This window comes from Bufo gargarizans, chromosome 10 (assembly GCF_014858855.1).
Source record: "Bufo gargarizans isolate SCDJY-AF-19 chromosome 10, ASM1485885v1, whole genome shotgun sequence".
NCBI lineage: Eukaryota > Metazoa > Chordata > Amphibia > Anura > Bufonidae > Bufo > Bufo gargarizans.
In genome coordinates, this window is record NC_058089.1 from 39,826,660 (window position 1) to 39,851,621 (window position 24,962).

The 24,962-nt window shown below is 42.3% G+C and overlaps 1 protein-coding gene across 1 annotated transcript in view; it reads right to left on the minus strand.

The window, feature by feature from the left end:
• Positions 1-24,962, minus strand: part of LOC122920495 (solute carrier family 22 member 20-like) — an 87,690-nt gene that overhangs the window by 51,915 nt on the left and 10,813 nt on the right. The window lies entirely within an intron of this gene.

Consider the following 24,962-nt stretch of genomic DNA (forward strand, 5'->3'; position numbering starts at 1 on the left):
CCACAGCCACACGTCCTAGTGTACCAACTACCTCAGGTCCCAGTAGCCGCCAGAATTTACAGCGATATTTGGTGGGGCCCAATGCCGTTCTAAGGATGGTAAGGCCTGAGCAGGTACAGGCATTAGTCAATTGGGTGGCTGACAGTGGATCCAGCACGTTCACATTATCTCCCACCCAGTCTTCTGCAGAAAGCGCACAGATGGCGCCTGAAAACCAAGCCCATCAGTCTGTCACATCACCCTTATGCATATCAGGGAAACTGTCTGAACCTCAAGTTATGCAGCAGTCTCTTATGCTGTTTGAAGACTCCGCTGGCAGGGTTTCCCAAGGGCATCCACCTAGCCCTTCCCCAGCGGTGGAAGACATTGAATGCACTGACGCACAACCACTTATGTTTCCTGATGATGAGGACATGGGAATACCACCTCAGCACGTCTCTGATGATGACGAAACACAGGTGCCAACTGCTGCGTCTTTCTGCAGTGTGCAGACTGAACAGGGGGTCAGGGATCAAGACTGGGTGGAAGACGATGCAGGGGATGATGAGGTCCTAGACCCCACATGGAATGAAGGTCGTGCCACTGACTTTCACAGTTCGGAGGAAGAGGCAGTGGTGAGACCGAGCCAACAGCGTAGCAAAAGAGGGAGCAGTGGGCAAAAGCAGAACACCCGCCGCCATCTGGGACCGAGCACCCCAAAGGCAGCTTCAAGGAGTTCCCTGGCATTGCACTTCTTCAAACAACGTGCTGACGACAAGACCCGAGTGGTTTGCGCGCTGTGCCATCAGAGCCTGAAGCGATGCATTAACGTTCTGAACCTTAGCACAACCTGCATGACCAGGCACCTGCATGCAAAACATGAACTGCAGTGGAGTAAACACCTTAAAAACAAGGAAGTCACTCAGGCTCCCCCTGCTACCTCTTCTGCTGCTGCCGCCTCGGCCTCTTCTGCTGCTGCCACCTCGGCCTCTTCCTCCGCCTCTGGAGGAACGTTGGCACCTGCCGCCCAGCAAACAGGGGATGTACCACCAACACCACCACCTCCGTCACCAAGCATCTCAACCATGTCACATGGCAGCGTTCAGCTCTCCATCTCACAAACATTTGAGAGAAAGCGTAAATTCCCACCTAGCCACCCTCGATCCCTGGCCCTGAATGCCAGCATTTCTAAACTACTGGCCTATGAAATGCTGTAATTTAGGCTGGTGGACACAGACAGCTTCAAACAGCTCATGTCGCTTGCTGTCCCACAGTATGTTGTTCCCAGCATTACTTCTCCAAGAGAGCCGTGCCTTCCCTGCACAACCAAGTATCCTATAAAATCAAGTGTGCACTGCACAACGCCATCTGTGGCAAGGTCCACCTAACCACAGATACGTGGACCAGTAAGCACGGCCAGGGACGCTATATCTCCCTAACTGCACACTGGGTAAATGTAGTGGCGGCTGGGCCCCAGGCGCAGAGCTGTTTGGCGCACGTCCTTCCGCTGCCAAGGATCGCAGGGCAACATTCTTTGCCTCCTGTTGCCTCCTCCTCCTACTCGGCTTCCTCCTCCTCTTTTTCCACCTGCTCATCCAGTCAGCCACACACCTTCACCACCAACTTCAGCACAGCCCAGGGTAAACGTCAACAGGCCATTCTGAAACTCATATGTTTGGGGGACAGGCCCCACACCGCACAGGAGCTGTGGCGGGGTATACAACAACAGACCGACGAGTGGTCGCTGCTGGTGAGCCTGAAGCCCGGCCTGGTGGTGTGCGATAATGGGCGAAATCTTGCAGCTCTGGGACTAGCCGGTTTGACGCACATCCCTTGCCTGGCGCATGTGCTGAATTTGGTGGTGCAGAAGTTCATTCACAACTACACCGACATGTCAGAGCTGCTGCATAAAGTGCGGGCCGTCTGTTTGCGCTTCCGGCGTTCACATCCTGCCGCTGCTCGCCTGTCTGCGCTACAGCGTAACTTCGGCCTTCCCGCTCACCGCCTCATATGCGACGTACCCACCAGGTGAAACTCCACCTTGCACATGCTGGACAGACTGTGCGAGCAGCAGCAGGCCATAGTGGAGTTTCAGCTGCAGCACGCACGGGTCAGTCGCACTGCGGAACAGCACCACTTCACCACCAATGACTGGGCCTCCATGCGAGACCTGTCTGCCCTGTTGCGCTGTTTCGAGTACTCCACCAACATGGCCAGTGGCGATGACGCCGTTATCCGCGTTACAATACCACTTCTATGTCTCCTTGAGAAAACACTTAGGGCGATGATGGAAGAGGAGGTGGCCCAGGAGGAGGAGGAGGAGGAAGAGGGGTCATTTTTAGCACTTTCAGGCCAGTCTCTTCGAAGTGACTCAGAGGGAGTTTTTTTGCAACAGCAGAGGCCAGGTACAAATGTGGCCAGCCAGGGCCCACTACTGGAGGACGAGGAGGACGAGGATGAGGAGGAGGTGGAGGAGGATGAGGATGAAGCATGGTCACAGCGGGGTGGCACCCAATGCAGCTCGGGCCCATCACTGGTGCGTCGCTGGGGGGAAATGCAGGACGATGACGATACGCCTCCCACAGAGGACAGCTTGTCCTTACCTCTGGGCAGCCTGGCACACATGAGCGACTACATGCTGCAGTGCCTGCGCAATGACAGCAGAGTTGCCCACATTTTAACGTTGCGGACTACTGGGTTGCTACCCTGCTGGATCCACGGTACAAAGACAATGTGCCCACCTTACTTCCTGCACTGGAGCGTGATAGGAAGATGCGCGAGTACAAGCGCACGTTGGTAGACGCGCTACTGAGAGCATTCCCAAATGTCAGAGGGGAACAAGTGGAAGCCCAAGGCCAAGGCAGAGGAGGAGCAAGAGGTCGCCAAGGCAGCTGTGTCACGGCCAGCTCCTCTGAGGGCAAGGTTAGCATGGCAGAGATGTGGAAAAGTTTTGTCAACACGCCACAGCTAACTGCACCACCTGTTAGCAGGAGGCAACATTTCACTAACATGGTGGAACAGTACGTGTGCACACCCCTCCACGCACTGACTGATGGTTCGGCCCCATTCAACTTCTGGGTCTCTAAATTGTCCACGTGGCCAGAGCTAGCCTTTTATGCCTTGGAGGTGCTGGCCTGCCCGGCGGCCAGCGTTTTGTCTGAACGTGTATTCAGCACGGCAGGGGGCATCATTACAGACAAACGCAGCCGCCTGTCTACAGCCAATGTGGACAAGCTGACGTTCATAAAAATGAACCAGGCATGGATCCCACAGGACCTGTCCATCCCTTGTGCAGATTAGACATTAACTACCTCCCCTTAACCATATATTATTGTACTCCAGGGCACTTCCTCATTCAATCCTATTTTTTTTTTCATTTTACCATTATATTGCGGGGCAACCCAAAGTTGAATGAACCTCTCCTCTGTCTGGGTGCCGGGGCCTAAATATATGACAATGGACGGTTCCAATGTTGGGTGACATGAAGCATGATTCTCTGCTATGACATGAAGACTGATTCTCTGCTGACATAAAGCCAGATTCTCTGTTACGGGACCTCTCTCCTCTGCCTGGGTGCCTGGGCCTAAATATCTGACAATGGACTGTTCCAGTGTTGGGTGACGTGAAGCATGATTCTCTGCTATGACATGAAGACTGATTCTCTGCTGACATGAAGCCATATTCTCTGTTACGGGACCTCTCTCCTCTGCCTGGATGCCGGGGCCTAAATATCTGACAATGGACTGTTCCAGTGTTGGGTGACGTAAAGCATGATTCTCTGCTATGACATGAAGACTGATTCTCTGCTGACATGAAGCCAGATTCTCTGTTACGGGACCTCTCTCCTCTGCCTGGGTGCCTGGGCCTAAATATCTGACAATGGACTGTTCCAGTGTTGGGTGACGTGAAGCATGATTCTCTGCTATGACATGAAGACTGATTCTCTGCTGACATGAAGCCAGATTCTCTGTTACGGGACCTCTCTCCTCTGCCTGTGTGCCTGGGCCTAAATATCTGACAATGGACTGTTCCAGTGTTGGGTGACGTAAAGCATGATTCTCTGCTATGACATGAAGACTGATTCTCTGCTGACATGAAGCCAGATTCTCTGTTACGGGACCTCTCTCCTCTGCCTGGGTGCCGGGGCCTAAATATCTGACAATGGACTGTTCCAGTGTTGAGTGACGTGAAGCATGATTCTCTGCTATGACATGAAGACTGATTCTCTGCTGACATGAAGCCATATTCTCTGTTACGGGACCTCTCTCCTCTGCCTGGATGCCGGGGCCTAAATATCTGACAATGGACTGTTCCAGTGGTGGGTGACATGAAGCCTGATTCTCTGCTATGACATGAAGACTGATTCTCTGCTATGACATGAAGCCAGATTCTCTGTTACGGGACCTCTCTCCTCTGCCTGGGTGCCGGGGCCTAAATATCTGACAATGGACTGTTCCAGTGTTGAGTGACGTGAAGCATGATTCTCTGCTATGACATTAAGACTGATTCTCTGCTGACATGAAGCCAGATTCTCTGTTATGGGACCTCTCTCCTCTGCCTGGGTGCCGGGGCCTAAATATATGACAATGGACTGTTACAGTGGTGGGTGACGTGAAGCCAGATTCTCTGCTATGGGACCTCTCTCCAATTAATATTGGTTAATTTTTATTTATTTTATTTTTATTCATTTCCCTATCCACATTTGTTTGCAGGGGATTTACCTACATGTTGATGCCTTTTGCAGCCCTCTAGCCCTTTTTTCTGGGCTGTTTTACAGCCTTTTTAGTGCCAAAAAGTTAGGGTCCCCATTGACTTCAATAGGGTTCGGGTTCGGGACGAAGTTCGGGTCGGGTTCGGATCCCGAACCTGAACATTTCCGGGAAGTTCGGCCGAACTTCTCAAACCCGAACATCCAGGTGTTCTCTCAACTCTATTCACAATCTAAATTAAAAATCTATATTGCAATCCAAATTGCATACACCCATACCAGATCATACTCAACCAATCTGCAAATAGTTACTGCTAACTGCATATTTCAAACTGTGACCAAATTCAGCAAGTGAACTATTAGTTAGACCTCAGATATACCTCTCTGAGAGATCATAAAGTGTTTAAATAACTTAAAGTGAGAGTACAGATACTGAAGAGAGAAATATATCCACCATTTTATGTTAAATGACAAGATTGAACAGTTAAACCACCATCCTCTGCATACCGCCATTTTGTGATATATTTTCAACACGTGTTATGTACATGGACTATCTGCTGCGGAGGCAGCAGTGATTTACATGAAGAAAAGTTGAAGTTAATAAATAAGTTATTTCAGGCATTTGGTGTGCTCTTTAAATCTACTGTTTCCATAGAACGGCGCTAGAGGAATTACAGAGTAATAGGCAGTCTGGTTAGACTAAAAGTCAGAGATACCAAAATTATTCTAATGCCACAGCGCAAAAGGCACTTCATGGTGCTGCGCCTGCCACAGTGGAACTATTACCCTCAGAGGACAAAGCGATAGCGCTCCTCAACTTGCACAGGAAAGAGTACATTAAAGCAGTGGGGCGCCAGCATATATACCACTGCACAGCAACTGATTCCTAAGTGAGCAAGCAACGACACCTCAGCGGAGCTATCATAGAGGCCATAGAGCATGCGCATTAGTCAAACTGCAGCCGACTCTTAAAGTGGCAGAACGGCAAAGGCAAAATAGTCAGAGAAAGAGCGCCAACCCTCCTGCGATCCCTAGAGAGAGAAAGAGACACATGGTTGTAGGCCAAAGTTTAGAGCTAGAGTGCCCGCACCACTATCCACGAAGAGGCCACGTACTGCAGCCACTAGGCCCAAAGCCTGCAGCAGCATATCTAAACCAGCGCATCGCAAGTCAGCGTATCCAAACCAGCATATTGCAAGATAGCGTATCTAAGCACAGATTATCGCAAGTCAGCACAGATAATCGCAAGTCAGCACGGTGCATCGCAAGTCAGCACAGAACATTGCATCACATCAAGAAAAGACAAGTCTCCTTTAAGACAGACATTTGTTCCAGCAACCTTCAGATAACAGTATCCTGCTCTTCAGAATAAGGTCTGAGCTTTCCTTTTATTACTTATCATTACATATAAGCTTTGGCATAAAGAGACATTTTTGTGTTTAGGAATAAAGTAAAACAAAAGACAGTTTGTATTACACAGACTCTAAAGTATTTAAAGTGAAAGTCATTTATTGCCTGCATCTATTGCTATTGCATTTAAAGTGAAAGTAATTTATTTCTGCATTTGTCAGTATTGCATTTAAAGTAAAAGGTTCTTTAATATTCGTATTGATTGTTATAGCATTTAAAGTAAAATGTCTGAACCTGATATTACTATGCCAGTGTTAGAGGATGCAAAGATAGATAGAGTAGAGGGGGAAGAGCAAGATAACCTGTCTGAGTTATAAGAGTCTGATGCAGCATTAGTCTTGCCTCAAACAAATATAGCCCAAACAGATGAACTACGACGTTCATCACGTGCCAGAAAACTGACCCCAAAGATACTGGAAAATTTGGAGCAAGATGCATCATTAAAAGGAAAAAAGTTCGCCAGAATGCATGAGAACTGGAAATTATACATTAGAGGCATTCGTGGAAAGCTAAAACAAGAAAGTATAAAAGGGAACTTGAGTGATATGGTAGAGATGGTAGAAGAATCTGAATCAGAGCTTATGGCAGCATATGTCAACCTGCGGTCACTTTCGACACCTTCCCAGGACATCGTAAGTAACATGGACACATGTACTGCGGTCACTAAAGATTTAGTAGAGCTTATGAGAGAATTATCATCTGCAGAAAACTATGATGAAGTTAAAGCATGAAGGAGAATGAACAAGCTCTTTATGAGCTAGGTCCTTAGGAGGAAGCACAATTACAAGTGGGACTTCCTTCGCTCAAGTACTTCAGTCAAAAGAAAGGAATTAGCTGAACAATTTGCTGTCAAGACAGCAGAAATTAAGATGGAAGCTGCCATTGAGGCGCAGTGCCAACTAGTGGCTGAAAAGGAAGCTGAAATCGAGGCACAGCGCCAACAGATGAAAAGTCTGGAAAGGCAAAAAGAGGTTAAGATCATAGAAGCCAGTCTTAGAATACATGAAGAGTATATGAATCAGAGTAGTCTTAGGTTCAAATCTGTACTAAGTGAAGAAACTTTCCTCCATATGCCCAAGATAATGGAAGGAAATCTCCAGCACTTAGTGAGGAAATAAGTCATTATCCTTCCATCCCTGCTCAGAAAGACAAAGAGAGAGACCTAGTCCAGTGTTAGGAAAAAGGTGTGGGAACTTACCTTCTATCTCTAATGGAAAAAATAAAGAAGAGGACTCTGCTAATTCAGAACTAAATGAGAAAAATAACTGGATGATTCTATTCCTAGATGTCACTGCAACAGTCAGGAGAATGTTACAACCATTGTCCCAGCAAGCCACAAAGAACAGTCCTCGCTAGACTTCCCGTTCTGGAACCTACTGTATTTTTAGGAGACGTACTAAAGTTCATAGAGTGGAAGGCAAGCTTTGAAATGATCATTGAGCATCATTGCCTCAGTCTAGTCGACAAGTTATTCTACCTTCAGAGATATGTTGGCGGAGAAGCCAAGGAAGTTCTTGAAGGTAACTTCTATAGAAAAGATGAAGAAGCCTACAAGCAAGCTTGGGAAAAATTGAATGCAAGATATGGTCATCCTTTCTTAGTACAAAGAGCTTTTAGAGAGAAACTGAATAACTGACCTAAAATAGGTCCTAAAGAACATTTCAGACTCCAAAAGTATGGTAACTTCCTGCAAGCATGCAGCAATGCCATCCCACATGTTCAAGGACTGGAAGTACTGAACGACTATCTAGAAAACCACAGGATGGTAACTAAGCTAACTGAAGAAGTGGCTTCTAGATGGAATCGCTATGTGACTAAACAGTTAGATCTAGGTAAGGACTTCCCAAGTTTTAAAGAGTTCTCTGAGTTCGTCAATGAGGAAGCACAGACAGCATGTAATCCAGTAACAACCTCTTATGTCTTAAAATCCTTAGAAGAAAGGCCTGTGAGAGAGATAAGACGTGCCAGAGCAACTAGCTTTGCAACCAACACATCAGCTAAAGGTCCAGATACCTACGAGAGCAAGTTCAAATTCACTACAGTCACTACTAGATCAGTAGAGAGACAGAATCGACAAATCTTTAGACTACCTTAAAATGTATGTTCTGTGGAGAGAACCACTCCATACACAAGTGCCGAAAATTGAAGAAGTCCCCAGAAGAAAATAAAAAATTTGTGCTAGATAACGAACTGTGTTTCGGATGTCTAAGAAAAGGCCATGTTACTAAGGACTGTAAGAAAAAGGCCACATGCAGCGTGTGCAAAGGACACCATCCTACCCAACTACATGAAGAACGTCCAAAGAAAGATAAATACTCAATACCTAAAGATAATCAGGAAGGAAAGAGAGTATCGGTATTCTCTTGCAGAGTGAGGGAAGGAGAAAGAAACGGCATATCAATGGCTGTACCAGTGTGCATTTCAACTCCTAAAAGGAGGAACAAGAAGGTATATGCCTATGCGCTACTGGATGCCCAGAGTGACGTCACCTTCATTGATCAAGAAATCTGCAAGAAATTAAAGTGGCTACAGAACCAGTGAAGCTCAAACTCACCACAATGATGGGGAGAGACACATTAGTGAACAGTCAAAGGGTCAAAGGACTGAGAGTTAGAGGACTTCATTCAAACTTCACATTAGATCTACCTCCAGCTTATACAAAAGAAGATATACCTCAAGATCCAGATCGCATACCTACCTGTGAAACAGCCAATAAATGGGAACACCTATCTGTCATATCTCATGAAATGTCCCCGCTGAAGGAGTTTGGTGTTGGACTGTTGATAGGCTACGATTGTCCTGAAGCCTTGGTACCACAAAAGGTAATCACAGGAGGAAAGGGTGAACCCTACGCTGTTAAAACTGATCTAGGATGGGTTGTTGTTGGAGGAAAACAGCAGATCGCAAACTCAAGACAGGTGACAGGATTGTGTCATCGAATATCTGTCCAAGAGTTACCAAATGTAAGTCCAGCAAAAGTAATCAAGATCCTTGAATCCAACTTTGCAGACATAAAGTTCTAAAGAAAAGAGTGTATCCCAAGAAGACATAACGTTTTTACACACTCTAAAAGAAAGTATTCAGCAGAATCAACAAGGTCATCATGAAATGCCCTTACCTTTTAGAGAACAACATCGTCTGCCAAATAACAGAAATCTTGCCCTAGCAAGATTTAAATGTTTAAAGAAAAGGATGGTAAGAGATTCCAAACTAAAGAAGGATTATTAGAATTTCATGGAAGTCATCTTTGAAGAAAGACATGCAGAGAAAGTTAATAATCAGTCTAAGGCCTCTTGCACACGACCGTTGTGTGCATCCGTGGCTGTTGTGCCGTTTTCATTTTTTTTTCGCGGATTTTTCGCTGACCCATTGACTTTCAATGGGTCCATGGAAAAATCGGAAAATGCACCGTTTTGCAGCTGCATCCGTGATCCGTGTTTCCTGTCCGTCAAAAAAATAGGACCTGTCCTATTTTTTTGACGGACAACGGTTCACGGACCCATTCAAGTCAATGGGTCCGTGAAAAAACACGGATGCACACAAGATTGGCATTCACATCCGTGGTCCGTAGCCGTAGGCTACTTTTACACAGACGGATCCGCAGATCTGTCTGCATAAAAGCTTTTTTAGAGCTGATTTTTCACTTCGTGAAAACTCAGATCTGACAGTATATTCTAACACAGAGGCGTTCCCATGGTGATGGGGACGCTTCAGGTTAGAATATACTCAAAGAACTGAGTACATGACTGCCCCCTGCTGCCTGGCAGGTGCTGCCAGGCAGCAGGGGGCAGACCCCCCCTCCCCCCCTGTAGTTAACTCATTGGTGGCCAGTGCATCCGCCCCCCCCTGTAGTTAACTCATTGGTGGCCAGTGCGGCTGGCCCCCCCTCCCTCCCCTGTAGTTAACTCATTGGTGGCCAGTGCGGCCGGCCCCCCCCTCCCTCCCCTGTAGTTAACTCATTGGTGGCCAGTGCGGCCGGCCCCCCCTCCCTCCCCTGTAGTTAACTCGTTGGTGGCCAGTGCGACCGGCCCCCCTCCCTCCCCTGTAGTTAACTCGTTGGTGGCCAGTGCGGCCGGCCTCCCCTCCCTCCCCTGTAGTTAACTCGTTGGTGGCCAGTGCGGCTGGCCCCCCCTCCCTCCCCTGTAGTTAACTCGTTGGTGGTCAGTGGGCCCTCCCCCTCCTAATTAAAATCTACTGCAGTCCCGGTTGCCATGGTTACTTAGCAATTTGTAGAAGCATTATACTTACCTGCGAGCTGCGATGTCTGTGTCCGGCCTACTGGTAAGTGACAGATCATTAAGCAATGCGCCGCACAGACCTGTCACTTACCAGTAGGAGGAGCTCCCGGTCGGACACAGACATCGCAGGTCGCAGGTAAGTATAATACTTCTACAAATTGCTAAGTAACCATGGCAACCGGGACTGCAGTAGCGTCCTGTTGCCATGGTTACCGATCGGAGCCCCAGCGATTAAACTGGGACTCCGATCGGTACTCTCCGCTGCCACCAATGATAGGGGGGAGATTTTAATTAGGAGGGGAAGGGAGGGGAGAGGGCCCACTGGCCATCAACGAGTTAACAAGTACAGGGGAGGGAGGGGGGGCCGGCAGGACCGGCCACCAATGAGTTAACTACAGGGGAGGGAGGGGGGGCCGGCCGCACTGGCCACCAATGAGTTAACTACAGGGGAGGGAGGGGGGGGCGGCCGCACTGGCCACCAATGAGTTAACTACAGGGGAGGGAGGGGGGGCCGGCCGCACTGGCCACCAACGAGTTAACTACAGGGGAGGGAGGGGGGGCCGGCAGCACTGGCCACCAATGAGTTAACTACAGGGAGGGGGGGGCCGGCAGCACTGGCCACCAATGAGTTAACTACAGGGGAGGGAGGGGGGGGCCGGCCGCACTGGCCACCAATGAGTTAACTACGGGTGGGGAGGGGGGTCTGCCCCCTGCTGCCTGGCAGCACCTGCCAGGCAGCAGGGGGCAGTCATGTACACAGTTCTTTGAGTATATTCTAACCTGAAGCATCCCCATCACCATGGGAACGCCTCTGTGTTAGAATATACTGTCGGATCTGAGTTTCACGATCTAACTCATATCCGACAGTATATTCTAACATAGAGGCGTTCCCATGGTGATGGGGACGCTTCAAATTAAAATATACCATCGGATTGGAGAAAACTCCGATCCGATGGTATAAAAGGGACTCCTGACTTTACATTGAAAGTCAATGGGGGACGGATCCAATTGCACCATATTGTGTCAACGTCAGACGGATCCGTCCCCATTGACTTGCATTGTAATTCAGGATAGATCAGTTTGGCTCCGCACGGCCAGGCGGACACCAAAACCTCCAAAAATCAAGGAAGACCCACGGACGAAAAAAGGGTCACGGATCACGGACCAACGGAACCACGTTTTGCGGACCGTGAAAAAATACTGTTGTGTGCATGAGGCCTAAAGAAGGAGAAGTGTGGTACATCCCACATTAAGGTGTTTACCACTCAAAGAAACCAGATAAGATTAGAGTGGTATTTGATTGCTCAGCAAAGTACGATGATGTTGCATTGAACGATCATCTACTAAAAGGACCAGATCTTACAAACCCTCTGCCTGGAGTACTCTGTAGATTAGTATCCTGTAGTAGCCATGTGTGACGTTGAAAAGATGTTCCACCAATTTCATGTGAAGAATGAAGATAGAGACTTTCTGAGGTTCCTATTGTGGGAGGACGGAGATATAGATTCAGAGCCAGCAGAATACAGAATAAAAGTACACTTGTTTGGAGCAGCATCATCTCCAGGTTGCGCCAATTATGGTATGAGGTACCTGGCCAATCAGAATAAAAAGGATTGTCCATCAGCAGAAAATTTTCTGAAGAAAAACTTTTATGTAGATGATGGTCTCATAAGTCTAGAGTCCACAGAATCTGCAATAAAACTAGTGAAAGAAAGCCAAGAGTTATGTGCAAGGGGAAACCTGCACCTTCATAAATTTATCTCAAACAATAGAGAGGTACTGGAATCCATCAGTGACTCTGAACATGCATCCACAATGAAGAATGTAGATCTCAATTATGATAATCTTCCAGTCCAGAACGTACTTGATTTGGGATGGAATGTAGAGAATGACAAGTTCTTCTTTGAAGTATCTATTGAAGAGAAAATTGCAACTAGACGTACCATTCTTTCCGCAGTGGCTTCTATATTTGATCCATTGGGATTCTTGGCCCCAGTAATCCTCAGAGCAAAAGAAATACTACAATAATTATGCAGACAGAATTTGGGATGGGACGAGCCCATACCTGAAAATTTTAGGTCAAGGTGAGAGAGTTAAATAAGAGACTTGCAAAACTTGAGAGAAGTTCGGATACCCAGATGTTTTGTACCTCATGATTTTGGAAAGTACAAAAAAATAGAACTTCATCACTTTTCAGATGCCAGTAGTTATGGTTATGGTCAGTGCTCCTACATCAGAGTGATAGGAGAAGAAAAGATACACTGTGCCCTGGTTATGGGGAGGGTCAGAGTTGCACCTACCAGTATTCAGACAATACCAAGACTTAAACTTACAGCAGCCGTAGTTTCAGCATCAGTAAGCAAGTTTCTGAGATAAGAATTGGAGTTATTTTTGGACAGACTCACAAGTTGTCCTAGGATACATAAACAACGAAGCTCGAAGATTCCATATCTTTGTCGCCAACAGGGTTGAGAAAATTCGGGAAGTAACAAATCCAGAACATTGGCATCATATTGACACAAAGCATGACCCAGCAGATCATGCTTCAAGAGGCCTGAATGTAACAGAATTGAAAAATTCTAATTGGTTCACAGGCCCAGAGTTCCTTTGGGAAAAGTAAATCATGCCCAGTAAAGGTTACACAGAATTGTCTATGGGTGTTCCAGAAGTAAAAGTTGTACAAACATTGAGCACTGCTGCCAAGTGTCAAGATGACATACTTGAAAGACTAGCTAGATGCTCACAATGGAATACGGTCAAAAAATGTAGTAGCTCGAATTCAACGTTTGGCAAAGGGAATCAGAAAGAAGGAATTGTTGAATGTAGAGGAAAGAATGAGAGCTGAAGAAACATTCGACAGAGATTCTACAGTGAAGAGTTGAAGAGACTTAGCCAAGAAGCTAAAAGGCTTCCAAACAAACACCCAGTGTACAAGCTTAATCTTGTTCTGCAGGATGGTATACTGAAGGTGGAAGGGAGACTGGAAAATGCATCGTTACCTAGCAGAGTGAAGCATCCAGCAATTCTACCCAAAAATTCTACCTTCACAAGATTGATTATTGCTCACTACCACAACAAATCCTTGCATCAAGGAAGAAGCTTTACCGAAAGCTGTTTGAGAGAAGGTGGTTACTGGATAGTGAATGGAAGCAAAGTTATAGCAAAGTATATAGTAAATGTGTAGTCTGCAGAAAGGCACATAGACCTACCGAAGATCAAAGAATGGCAGATTTACCGGCAGATCTTGTAAACTCATCACCACCATTTCTTTATAGCGGAATGGATTGTTTTGGCCCATTCATCACCAAACAGAACCGCAAGGAGTACAAGAGATATGGACTAATATTTACATGTCTGAGCTCCAGAGCAATTCCCCTGGAAATGTTACAGGATATGTCAATTGACGCATTCATCAATGCCTTGAGATGTTTCATAGCCATTAGAGGTACTGTCAGAGAGCTTAGATCTGACCAAGGATCTAATTTTGACAAAGCAAAGAATGAATTGAAGAAAGCTCTAAAAGAGATCGATAAAGAAAAAGTATTTGTTAGATAAACAGTGTAATTTTCACATGAATGCTTCACATGCAAGCCATACAGGAGGAGTTTAGGAAAGACAAATCAGAACTGTAAGAACTGTAAGAAATGTGTTAAGTTCAGTGTTTAAAAGGAACGCCAGAAGAATAGATGATGCTTCACTTAGGACCCTATTATATGAAGTAATGTATATTGTTAACAGTTGTCCACTTACAGTTGATAACATCAACGATCCAACAAGTTTGGTCCCTTTAACTCCCAACCATCTACTTCACCTTAAGTCTGATTACATACAGCCACCACCTGGCAAGTTCACCAAAGAGGATTTATATGCTAAAAGGAGATAGAGAAGAGTTCAATATCTATCAGATCAGTTTTGGAATAGATGGAGGAAAGAGTACTTAGCCAATCTGATGCTAATAACTAAATGGCAAACACCCAGAAGAAATGTCCAAGTTGGTGACATAGTGTTATTGAAAGAAGAAGATTTACCTAGAAGTCAATGGAAATTGGCCAAAGTTCTAGAAGTTCAAAGGGATGAATACAAACGAGTAAGAAGAGTGTTTTTACAAATAGGAGACTCAAAAAAATGACAAAAAAGGAAAACGTCTCGCTACTCCACTCAAGTTGGAACGTTCTATACAGATATAAGCTGTTCTACTTGAGAGTGATAAAAGACACCTGAGAGTTGAGAACATGATGGAAAATTCCTCAAATTCATGTTTAAGTCCTACTACTGAGAACATAGAATTATAGGTAATTTTGGTGGGAGTGTAGCTGGCCAGCTAAGACCTGTCCTAGGTTGCTAACATAGCTTATATGTTTATACAGCTAGACCTGCCGATAACCTTAACCCTTTCTACCCCGGGCCAGTTTTCACCTTCCTGCCCAGGCCATTTTTTGCAAATCTGACATGTGTCACTTTATGTGGTAATAGCTTTGGAACACTTTTACTTATCCAAGCCATTCTGAGATTGTTTTTTCGTGACATATTGTACTTCATGAAAGTCATAAATTGTAGTCAACATATTTCACCTTATATTTGTGCGAAAAATCCCACATTTACCAAAAATGACAATTTCTCTACTTTTATAATAGATAGTGATGCCTCATATAATAGTTATTACTTTACATTTCCCATATGTCTACTTCATGTTTGGATCATTTTGAAAATTACATTTTATTTTTTGAGGACGTAAGAAGGCTTAGAAGTTTGGAAGCAAATCTTGAAAGTTTTCAGAAAATCTTAAAAACCCACTTTTTAAGGACCAGTTCAGGACTGAAGTCACTTACATAATAGAAACCACCCAAAAATGACCCCATTTTAGAAACCACACCCCTCAAGGTATACAAAACTGATTTTACAAACTTTGTTAACCCTTTAGGTGTTCCACAAGAATTAATGGAAAATGGAGATAAAATTTCAGAATATCACTTTTTGGGCAGATTTTACATTTTAATAAAAAAATATTCCAGTAGCAAAGCAAGGGTTAACAGCGAAACAAAACTCAATATTTATTACCCTGTTTCTGTGGTTTAACGAAACACCCCACATGTGATCGTAAACTGATGTAAGGGCACACTGCATGGCGCAGTCGGAAAGGAACGCCATATGGTTTTTGGAAGGCAGATTTAGCTGAACTGGTTTTTAGATGCCATGTCTTATTTAAAGCCCCCGTTATGCTGGCCTACAGTAGAAACTCTAAAAAGTGACCACATTTTGGAAACTACAGGATAAGGTGCCAGTTTTATTGGTACTATTGTGGGGTACATATAATTTTTAATTGCTCTATATTACGTTTTTGTCAGCGTTTTTATTTTTAACAACAATCATCTGACTGGTTAGATCATGTGCAATTTTTATAGAGCAGGTTGTTACGGACACAATGATATCAAATATGTCTACTTTCTATAATGTTTGTTTCATTTTTACATAATAAAGCATTTTTGAAAACAAAAATTAGGTTTTTGTATCTTTAAGAGTATTACAGAAAAGAGAAATAAATGGTAGACATGGGATACAAAAAATCTAGTAATTGCAATAAACATATGTAATAATGTAATAATTCTATTAATCATAAAATAATAAATCATCTATTTGAGAACTAAATAACCCACTGGCTATATCAAGATATCGGCATATTAAATCTTGCTGCTCTTTTTTTCAGCTGCTTTATTATTTTCATTTTCTCTGTGACTGAATGAATAAAGAATACATATAGTACATTAAAAATTTAATAACAGTAGAAATTCCTTTGGATCTTACAGGAATGCACTCAAATCATATTCTCGATTTAAACCTTTAGGTTCAATGGTCTGCAGGGTATGAATCCAAATGTCTTCACCCCATTAACGAAAAAAATGCAATTTTTTGTACTAGACACTAATCAATTCTTGTCAGACATTAAAAATGTACATCTTGAGGTAGGAGATTTATTGGTAACATTTGATGTATGCAGTCTTTACACATCTATCGAGCACACAAAAGGTCTCACTGCTGTAGAATGGATCCTGGAACTGTCAGAATATTCTGTTCAAGAGAAACAATTTTTTCTACAATTATTGGCACTGACTTTACAAGAAAATTATTTTCTGTTCCAGGATACATTCTTCCAGCAGAAACGGGGTACCGCGATGGGCTCACATGCCGCACCGCCATACGCAAATAGTTATATGTCGTGGCTTGAGGAGAAATTCATATATACAAACCCACTATACAAACAATCATGCATTGTCTGGCATCGTTTTATAGACTACATTTTTTGCGTATGGCGGGGCGGCATTGAGTCCTTGGAAAAACTTACCCAGTACATTAACAATATATGGCCCGAGTTGTGCTTTACAGTGCAGCATGACCATAACAAAATTATTTTCTTTGATACTTTGGTGATAAAGGGTCATGATGGTTGTGTACAGACTGATTTATATATAAAAAAAACAGATAAGAACAGTTTGTTGTACTACTCTAGCAACCATTTACTGTCTGTGAAAAGGTCTTTACCCTCCTCACAGTTTAAGCGTATCAAGAGGATTGTGTCAGATCCATCAGTGAGGGAGGTCAGATTCAATGAAATGGCAGAAAAATTCTTGCTCAGGGGATATCCTAAACCCCTCTTAGATTCTGCGATAGAGAAATGTAAGATTGAGACATTTAAGCCCCATGTTGAAAATAAGCGGTTACCGTTTATTGTCAAATATCATCCCTGGATAAATAAGTTTCGTCATGTGGTTAATAAACACTGGGGGATCATGCGCGCAGCTTATCCAGATGTTGCCGAATTCCACGATATCCCTATGATCTGCTATAAGAGAACCAGGAACTTTAGAGATACTATTGTAAAAGCGGACATAGGTGGTACTACCAGCATGCCCCGTCAACTCTTTCTTTCCACACCAAAAAGAGGCACTTTCCCCTGTCTACAGTGTGTTCACTGTTCTGCAGTAATTAAAGGCGAATCCTTTCTTCATCCACATACTGGCAAGAAATTTCCAGTAAAAGGTTTCTTTACTTGTGATAGCAACTTTGTTGTATATCTGCTAAAATGCCCTTGTGGCTTATTGTACATTGGTGAGACATCTGTCAGAATGAAGGATAGGTTTAGTAATCATAAATCGACCATACGCAAGAAAAATCTGCTATTGCCTATTCCCCTTCATTTTGACAGGTGTGCTCACAATGTCTCACAACTAAGGTTTCAAATAATTGAGCAGGTGCTGCCACCGCGCAGAGGTGGCAACAGGTTGCTATTACTTAAAAAACGTGAAAGTTTTTGGATTCATACCCTGCAGACCATTGAACCTAAAGGTTTAAATCGAGAATATGATTTGAGTGCATTCCTGTAAGATACAAAGGAATTTCTACTGTTATTACATTTTTAATGTACTATATGTATTCTTTATTCATTCAGTCACAGAGAAAATGAAAATAATGAAGCAGCTGAAAAAAAGAGCAGCAAGATTTAATATGCCGATACCTTGATATAGCCAGTGGGTTATTTAGTTCTCAAATAGATGATTATTATGATTACATTTAATATGTTTATTGCAATTACTAGATTTTTTGTATCCCATGTCTACCATTTATTTCTCTTTTCTGTAATACTCTTAAAGATGTAATTGTATCACATACAGCATAGTACCTTGTTGCAACAATGTATAGAATTGTTGCACCTTATGATTTGTATCTCCGTTCCCATGGTGATGTGACTTCATCACGTTTGACGCCAATGTAGGCGGGCTATTTAAATGTGTTTCATGCAATGATTTACTATGCTTGACAAAGGCTCACACCTGAGCCGAAACACGTGTCGCTTCTGCGCTATTTCCTCCTATGCTGAAATAAAAGTGTGAAGATTCTACCTGTGAAGTGCCGGTCTTCTGTTCTATATTGCAAGTGGGCTTTTCATACCCTGGACGCGAGCACCACGACTGTGTAAGAGGACTGCTTTCCCTTCAGGTTTTTGTATCTCCATTTTCTAAACACCCTATTTTTTTATTTTTCTGCTGATCGTTTTTTGCAGGAAGAATTGGTGTTCTTATTGGTACCATTTTTGGGTACATATGATTTTTTGATCATTCATTATTACACTTTATGGGGCAAGGTGACCAAAAAAATTGTTGTTTTGGTGCAGTTTTTATTTATTTATTTTTACAGCATTTACCTGAGGGATTAGGTCATGTGACTTTTTTTTATAGAGCAGATCGTTACGGACATGACAATACCTAATATGTCTACTTTTTCTTATTTATTTAAGTTTTACACAATAATAGCATTTATACCAAAATAATGATAGTTTAGTGTATCCATAGTCTGAGAGCCATAGCTTTTAAATTTTTTCACCAATTGTATTAGGTAAGGACTCAATTTTTGCGGGATGAGGTGATGGTTTCATTAGTACTATTTTTGAGGGTATATGCCTTTTTGATCGCTTGGTGTTGCAATTTTCGTGACGTAAGGTGACAAAAATGGCTTTTTTTAACAGATTTTTTATTAGATTTTTTTACGGTGTTCATCTGAAGGGTTAGGTCATGTGATATTTTTATAGAGATAGTTGTTACGGATGTGGCAAAACATAATATGTATAATTTTTTTAATTTAATTCACTTTAGCACAATAATAGCAGTTTTGAAGCTAAAAATAATCATATTTTAGTGTCTCCATTGTCTGGAGTGATAGCTTTTTAATTTTTTTACCGATTCTCTTAGGTAGGATCTCATTTTTTGCGGGATGAGGTGACGGCTTGATTGGTACTATTTTAGGGGGCATACGCATTTTTGATCACTTGCTGTTGCAATTTTTGTGATGTAATGTGACAAATATGTTTTTTTTTTACTTTAGGGGGTTAGGTCGGGTAATATTTTTATACAGCTAGTTGTTACGTGGTTGTTATTTTTGTTTAATGTATTTCACTTTAGCACAACAATAGCAGTTTTGAAACAAAAAAATTATGTTTTATTATCTCCATGTTCTGAGAGCTATGTTTTTTTTAATTTTTTGGGCAATTATCTTAGGTAGGGGCTCATTTTTTGCGGCGGTTTTATTGATACCATTTTGTGGGAACTGTTGTTAAACTGTTGTTGCTTGGCAGGAGCCTAGACCAATCACAGCCAGCCTCACACACAGCCTGTGTGGGAAATTCACTAGCATCAGCTGCTAGAAATTATTATTCACCAGAGAGAGAAGCTAAACAGACATTCACTCCACTAAGAGCTGTGTTTTATGGAAGCAGAGAGGCCAAAATAGGTATTTAAAACAGTTATATAATGTTCCTACTGTTAATATAGTGATTAGAACTGTATACTGAACCAGTTATATGTGTGTTTACTTACAGTTTCACCAATTGCAAACTACAAAGTTCACAATCCAAATAAAAATTCTATATTGCAATCCAAATTGCATACAACCATACAAGATCATACTCAACCAATCTGCAAATAGTTACTGCTAACTGCATATTGCAAATTGCTACCAAATTCAGCAAGTGAACTATCAGTTATACCTCTCAGAGAGATCATAAAGTGCTTAAATAACTTAATGTGAGAGTACAGATACTCAAGTGCAAAATATATCCACCATTTTATGTTGAATGACAAGATTGAACAGGTAAACCACTATTTTATGCATACCGCCATTTTGTGATATTTTTTCAACACGTATTATGTACATGGACTATCTGCTGCAGAGGCAGCAGTGATTTATATGAAGAAAAGTTAATAAAGAAGTTATTTCAAGCATTTGGTGTGCTCTTTAAACCTACTGTTTCCATAGAACAGTGCTAGAGGAATTACAGAGTAATAGACAGTCTGGTTAGACTAAAAGTCAGAGATACCAAAATTCTTCTAATGCCACAGCACAAAAGGCACTTCATACTGATGCGTCTGCCACAATGAGGACTAAACAAAAATGTTTTTTTTTCCGGTACTGAGTGTGAAAGTAGCCTTATCTGCCCCTGTGTATTTTGTTCACATCACATGAGACCCTCTTGTTAGACTTATGTCAAGAGGATTTCATACTCTATACCTGTGTTGCATGGCTCTGACGTATTTCACTATATAGGCAAACTTTGCCTATTTGCTTCCATGCTAGGGAAAAACATTTACAGCTCAGTATATATATATTTTGGGGGGGGGGGGGATGTCATAGTCTACTATGATACCCTATGCAGAGAAATAAGACATACTGGAGAATAATAGCCTGACAGATACCAAAAGGATGTGGATTCCTATGGATTCATCACACGTAGGGTTCTAAGATGTTGTGAAGAGAGCCTTATCTTCAAAGGGGGTTGCTCTAGTTGTTATAAAAAAAAATAAAAAAAAGCATGGACACAATTGAAATAATAATTAAAAAAATTATACAGTTGCAAGAAAAAGTATGTGAACCCTTTGGAATTATATGGATTTCTGCACAAATTGGTCATAAAATGTGATCTGATCTTCATCAAAGTCACAACAATAGACAATCACAGTTTGCTTAAACTAATAACACACAAATAATTCAATGTTACCATGTTTTTATTGAACACACCATGTAAACATTCACAGTGCAGGTGGAAAAAGTATGTGAACCCCTAGACTAATGACATCTCCAAGAGCTAATTGGAGTGAGGTGTCAGCCAACTGGAGTCCAATCAATGAGATGAGTTTGGAGGTGTTAGTTACAGATGCCCTGTCCTATAAAAAACACACACCAGTTCTGGGTTTGCTTTTCACAAGAAGCATTGCCTGATGTGAATGATGCCTCACACAAAAGAGCTCTCAGAAGACCTACGATTAAGAATTGTTGACTTGCATAAAGCTGGAAAGGGTTATAAAAGTATCTCCAAAAGCCTTGCTGTTCATCAGTCCACAGTAAGACAAATTGTCTATAAATGGAGAAAGTTCAGCACTGCTGCTACTCTCCCTAGGAGTGGCCGTCCTGTAAAAATGACTGCAAGAGCACAGCGCAGACTGCTAAATGAGGTGAAGAAGAATCCTAGAGTGTCAGCTAAAGATTCACAAAAGTCTCTGGCATATGCTAACCTTCCTGTTAGCGAATCTATGATACGTAAAACACTAAACAAGAATGGATTTCATGGGAGGATACCACAGAGGAAGCCACTGCTGTAAAAAAAAAAACATTGCTGCACGTTTACAGTTTGCACAAGAGCACCTGGATCTTCCACAACAGTACTGGTAAAATATTCTGTGGACAGATGAAACCAAAGTTGAGTTGTTTGAAAGAAACACACAACACTATGTGTGTAGAAAAAGAGGCACAGCACACCAACATCAAAACCTCATCCCAAATGTGAAGTATGGTGGGGGGGCATCATGGTTTGGGGCTGCTTTGCTGCGTCAGGGCCTGGGCGGATTGCTATCATCGAATGAAAAAATGAATTCCCAAGTTTATCAAGACATTTTGCAGGAGAACTTAAGGCCATCTGTCCACCAGCTGAAGCTCAACAGAAGATGGGTGTTGCAACAGGACAACGACCCAAAGCATAGAAGTAAATCAACAACAGAATGGCTTAAACAGAAGAAAATACGCCTTCTGGAGTGGCCCAGTCAGAGTCCTGACCTCAACCCGATTGAGATGCTGTGGCATGACCTCAAGAAAGCGATTCACACCAGACATCCCAAGAATATTGCTGAACTGAAACAGTTCTGTAAAGAGGAATGGTCAAGAATTACTCCTGACCGTTGTGCACATCTGATCTGCAACTACAGGAAACATTTGGTTGAAGTTATTGCTGCCAAAGGAGGTTCAACCAGTTATTAAATCCAAGGGTTCACATACTTTTTCCACCTGCACTATGAATGTTTACATGGTGTTTTCAATAAAAACATGGTAACATTTAATTTTTTTATGTGTTATTAGTTTAAGCAGACTGTGATTGTCTATTGTTGTGACTTAGATGAAGATCAGATCACATTTTATGACCAATTTGTGCCAAAATCCATATCATTCCAAAGGGTTCACATACTTTTTCTTGCAACTGTAAATGAGACAGGCCTATCCTTTAATCTCACTTTATATTATTTTGTGTATAGTTTTTGTACAAGAGACCTTCACTTCTAGACTTACTTTGAGCTGCTCTTCTGGAAACTGACAGAACAACACATTTTCAGTCTGGGTCTGATATAATGCCTCAAGGAGGCACAAAACACTGTGCCTATAGGGCTGTGATACAGAACTGTAGGGATTCTGTGTGTTCCCATACAAGGTCTGTGCATACTGATAAGGGTGGGTTCACATTAGCGTTATGGATTCCGTTATGGCTTTCCGTTATCACATGATTATAACGCAAAATAACGGAATCCATAAGACGGAAGTCAAAACTGAAGCCTTAACCCCTTCAAGACACAGCCTTATTTCACCTTAAGGATCAGGTCATTTTTTGCAAATCTGACCAGTGTCACTTTAAGTGCTGATAACTTTAAAACGCTTTGACTTATCCAGGCCGTTCCGAGATTGTTTTTTCGTCACATATTGTACTTAATGACACTGGAAAAATTAAGTACCAAAATTATTATTTTTTGCATAAAAAAATACCAAATTTACCCAAAATTTGGAAAAATTTGCAAATTTCAAAGTTTCAGTTTCTCTACTTCTGTAATACATAGTAATACCCCCCAAAATTGTGATGACTTTACATTCCCCATATGTGTACTTCATGTTTGAATTATTTTGGGAATGATATTTTATTTTTTGGGGATGTTACAAGGCTTAGAAATTTAGAAGCAAATCTTGAAATTTTTCAGAAATCCAATTTTTAGGGACCACTACAGGTCTGAAGTCACTTTGCGATGCTTACATAATAGAAACCACCCAAAAATGACCCTATTCTATAAACTACACCCCTCAAGGTATTCAAAACTGATTTTACAAACTTTGTTAACCCTTTAGGTGTTGCACAAGAGTTATTGGCAAATGGGGATGAAATTTGAGAATTTCATTTTTTTGCCTAATTTTCCATTTTAACCAATTTTTTCCACTAACAAAGCAAGGGTTAACAGCCAAACAAGACTGTATCTTTATTGCCCTGACTCTTCCGTTTACAGAAACACCCCATATGTGGCCGTAAACTACTGTACGGCCACACAGCGGGGCGTAGAGTGAAAGGTGCACCGTATGGTTTTTGGAAGGCAGATTTTGCTGGACTGGTTTTTTGACACCATGTCCCATTTGAAGCCCCCCTGATGCACCCCTAGGGTAGAAACTCCAAAAAAGTTACCCCATTTTAGAAACTACGGGATAGGGTGGCAGTTTTGTTGGTACTAGTTTAGGGTACATATGATTTTTGGTTGCTCTATATTACACTTTTTGTGCGGCAAGGTAACAAGAAATAGCTTTTTTGGCATCGTTTTTTTTTATTGTTATTTACAACATTCATCTGAAAGGTTAGATTATGTGGTAATTTTATAGAGCAGGTTGTCACGGACGCGGCGATACCTAATATGTATACAATTTTTTTTATTTATGTAAGTTTTACACAATGATTTCATTTTTAAAACAAAAATAATGTTTTGGTTTCTCCATAGTCTAAGAGCCATAGTTTTTACAGTTTTAAGGCGATTATCTTAAGTAGGGTCTCATTTTTTGCGAGATGAGATGACGGTTTGATTGGTACTATGTTGGGGTGCATATGACTTTTTGATCGCTTGCTATTACACTTTTTGTGACGTAAGATGACAAAAAATTGCTTTTTCTACACCGTTTTTATTTTTATTTTTTTACGGTGGTCATCTGAGGGGTTAGGTCATGTGATATTTTTATAGAGCCGGTCAATACGGACACGGCAATACCTAATATGTATACTTTTTTTTATTTATATAAGTTTTACACAATGATTTCATTTTTGAAACAAAAAAAATGATGTTTTAGTGTTTCCATAGTCTAAGAGCCATAGTTTTTTCAGTTTTTGGGCGATTATCTTAAGTAGGGTCTCATTTTTTGCGGAATGAGATAACGGTTTGATTGTTACAAATTTGGCGTCCATGCAACTTTTTTGATCACTTTTATTACCTTTTTTGGGGAAGTAAGGTGGGCAAAATTTCAATTTCATCATAGTTTTTTATTTTTTATTTTTATGGCGTTCACCGTTCTGGAAAAGTAACATGACCGTTTTATAGATCAGGTCGTTGCGGACGCGGCGATACCAAACATGTGTAGGGAATTTTATTTTTCTCATGTTTAATCAGTGATAAATGTGTTTTTTGATTTTTACTTTTTTTTTCACTTTTTTTACTTTTTTTTTTGAACCAGACCCACTAGGTTCTTGAAGATCCAGTGGGTCTGATGTCTGTATAATACAGTACAATATATATTGCACTGTACTATATTTTACTTACACTGAACAGATCTATGCTTTTAGCATAGATCTGTTCAGCACCATGGACAGCAGGACGCCTGAGAAGGCTTCCTGTTGCCATGGGAACCTTCCCTGTCTGCTCAGTTATGGTCAGAACTGCACAGACGGGGAAGGGTAAGGACGGGGCTCTCGGGGCGCTGTCTGGGGGCTCTCTCCCTCTCCATCGGGGGGCTGCAAAGGTACAGCAGCCCTCCGATGGGAGAGGGAGGGAGCTCCCTGAGCTGTTAACTTTTTCCAT